Source organism: Nasonia vitripennis, chromosome 5, assembly GCF_009193385.2.
Source record: "Nasonia vitripennis strain AsymCx chromosome 5, Nvit_psr_1.1, whole genome shotgun sequence".
Taxonomy (NCBI): domain Eukaryota; kingdom Metazoa; phylum Arthropoda; class Insecta; order Hymenoptera; family Pteromalidae; genus Nasonia; species Nasonia vitripennis.
Genome location: NC_045761.1, coordinates 15,038,658 through 15,042,037, shown reverse-complemented (window position 1 = coordinate 15,042,037; position 3,380 = coordinate 15,038,658). Strand labels below are relative to the sequence as shown.

The window sequence follows — 3,380 nt, the reverse complement described above, 5'->3', positions numbered from 1 at the left end:
CGCGCGCTTAGGTGCTTGCGAGGTGATTTTGAATTCGAAAATGTGCCCAAAGTGTCGCGTGTGTGCCTCTCGTTCGTGCGGGTTGGTCTACACGCGATACTTTGTGTGCTCGACGACTTGATCGTAAACGGAGTGTGTCGTCGGTCTTCCTTAGCGTTGATCGGCGTTCGACACGACCGCGTGCGTGAGTCGCTCGTGTCACACGCGCGAGTCATAACTTTGTTGCGTTGTTACGACGAAGCTCCCTGGTTGATCCTGCCAGTAGTCATATGCTTGTCTCAAAGATTAAGCTATGCATGTCTCAGTGCATGCCGAATTAAGGTGAAACCGCGAATGGCTCATTAAATCAGTTATGGTTCCTTAGATCGTACCCACATTTACTTGGATAAATGTGGTAATTCTAGAGCTAATACATGCAAACCATAGTTCCGACCAGAGATGGAAGGAACGCTTTTATTAGATCAAAACCAATCGGTGGCGGGTTCGCTCGTCCACCGTTTACCTTGGTGACTCTGAATAACTTTGTGCTGATCGCACGGTCTCGCACCGGCGACGCATCTTTCAAATGTCTGCCTTATCAACTGTCGATGGTAGGTTCTGCGCCTACCATGGTTGTAACGGGTAACGGGGAATCAGGGTTCGATTCCGGAGAGGGAGCCTGAGAAACGGCTACCACAACCAAGGAAGGCAGCAGGCGCGCAAATTACCCACTCCCGGCACGGGGAGGTAGTGACGAAAAATAACGATACGGGACTCATCCGAGGCCCCGTAATCGGAATGAGTACACTTTAAATCCTTTAACGAGGATCCATTGGAGGGCAAGTCTGGTGCCAGCAGCCGCGGTAATTCCAGCTCCAATAGCGTATATTAAAGTTGTTGCGGTTAAAAAGCTCGTAGTTGAATCTGTGTGCCACGCTGTCGGTTCATCGCTCGCGATGTTTAACTGACATGATTGTGGGACGTCCTACCGGTGGACTTAGCCCGTAAGGGCGGTCCAGCTAATAACCCATCGCGGTGCTCTTTACCGAGTGTCGAGGTGGGCCGGTACGTTTACTTTGAACAAATTAGAGTGCTCAAAGCAGGCTATGTTCGCCTGAATACTGTGTGCATGGAATAATGGAATAGGACCTCGGTTCTATTTTGTTGGTTTTCGGAACCCCGAGGTAATGATTAATAGGGACAGATGGGGGCATTCGTATTGCGACGTTAGAGGTGAAATTCTTGGATCGTCGCAAGACGGACAGAAGCGAAAGCATTTGCCAAAAATGTTTTCATTAATCAAGAACGAAAGTTAGAGGTTCGAAGGCGATCAGATACCGCCCTAGTTCTAACCATAAACGATGCCAGCTAGCGATCCGCCGAAGTTCCTCCGATGACTCGGCGGGCAGCTTCCGGGGGAAGTATGGTTGCAAAGCTGAAACTTAAAGGAATTGACGTAAGGGCACCACCAGGAGTGGAGCCTGCGGCTTAATTTGACTCAACACGGGAAACCTGACCAGGCCCGGACACCGGAAGGATTGACAGATTGATAGCTCTTTCTTGATTCGGTGGGTGGTGGTGCATGGCCGTTCTTAGTTGGTGGAGCGATTTGTCTGGTTAATTCCGATAACGAACGAGACTCTAGCCTGCTAAATAGGCGTGTACCTTCTGGTATCTCGAAGGCCCCCGGCTTCGGTCGGGTGGTTTTTACTACCGACGTACAAACAAATCTTCTTAGAGGGACAGGCGGCGTCTAGCCGCACGAGATTGAGCAATAACAGGTCTGTGATGCCCTTAGATGTTCTGGGCCGCACGCGCGCTACACTGAAGGAATCAGCGTGTCCTCCCTGACCGAAAGGCCCGGGTAACCCGCTGAACCTCCTTCGTGCTAGGGATTGGGGCTTGCAATTATTCCCCATGAACGAGGAATTCCCAGTAAGCGCGAGTCATAAGCTCGCGTTGATTACGTCCCTGCCCTTTGTACACACCGCCCGTCGCTACTACCGATTGAATGATTTAGTGAGGTCTTCGGACTGGTGCGCGGCAATGTAATTTTACGTTGCCGATTGTGCCGGGAAGATGACCAAACTTGATCATTTAGAGGAAGTAAAAGTCGTAACAAGGTTTCCGTAGGTGAACCTGCGGAAGGATCATTAACGTTAGCGCTTGAAACACGCAACGTATTGACACAAACACACAAAAACATGTATTTTTATTTTAAGATACATGTAAATTTTGTTCGAAAGCGTATTTTTTGCCGAGAGCAGTTGTGCTGCGTAAAAGTGCCGCAAGGTGGTTTCTCTTTCTCTGCTTTGTTTATCTTTCTTTCTCACTCAGGAGAAATAAGTAGCGCCGGCAGGCGGCCCTTCAGGCCGTAGCCGTCGTCGCGTGGATTGTCGCATCGGGATGCACTGGCAGACGCGTGCTGGAGCATCTCTTTAAGCTGTTTAGTTACGGGCGATGGACAATCAATTGCAAACACGCGTACGAAAGACGTGAAAGAAAAACTTGTGTGAGAGATAGATAAAATTATAAACGGGGAGAATCGAACGAAAATTAATAGAGAGACACACATCACACCGCGCGCGCAAGCTTTTATAAAAGCGGTGTCAGCAGTTCTCCGGCGCGGAGCTTCGCAGTTGGCAACCTTTGATACCTCCCGCTTTTCGCGGGAGGGGCTAGGTTTTTAAATGAATTTTCGCCCGTTTAGTCGAAGCACCGCGTCGCTCCGGCGCAACGCCGAACTCGCGCGCTTGCGTGCGAGTAAGGCCGACGGAGCCTCGAGTTTCGTCACCCCCTGTGTAGTTCGGGAGAGAGTTCAAGATTACGTGAAACCGTTCAGGGGTAAACCTGAGAAACCCAAAAGATTGAATGGGGAGATTCATCGTCAGCGATGTTGGCTTCCGTGTGGATCGCGATGGCCGGGACCTCGGTTCCGTGTCATGCGTCCGCTGCGGTATGTCCGACATCGTCGGCGTGCACTTCTCCTCTAGTAGGACGTCGCGACCCGTTCGGTGCCGGCCTACGGCCCGGTTGGTCGACTGTCGCGTCGCGTTTACGCGTGCACGCGGCAGACCACCGGTTGCCCGGCCGGCTGCCCGGCGGTATAGATCGCAATAAAACGGTATTGGGCCGCATTAAGTGCGTTCTGGCTCGTCGGCAGGCTCGTCTCGCTCGGATTAACGGACCTAGTGCCGTTGCCGGGCGCTTGGCGTGGCCGTTAGTCGACGATGTCCTCGGACTAGCTCTTACATTCGAACGGATTTACCGGTCGGCGACGCTACTGCTTTGGGTACTTTCAGGACCCGTCTTGAAACACGGACCAAGGAGTCTAATGTCAACGTGAAGAAATTCAAGCAAGCGCGGGTAAACAGCGGGAGTAACTATGACTCTCTTAAGGG

The 3,380-nt window shown here is 51.6% G+C and overlaps 1 non-coding gene across 1 annotated transcript; it reads left to right on the top strand.

Annotated features, from left to right (window-relative positions):
- Positions 1-242: 242 nt before the first annotated feature.
- Positions 243-2,135, top strand: LOC116417866. Its single transcript, XR_004228101.1, has one exon. It is a non-coding gene; the product is annotated as a small subunit ribosomal RNA (ribosomal RNA).
- The last annotated feature ends 1,245 nt before the right edge of the window (positions 2,136-3,380 follow it).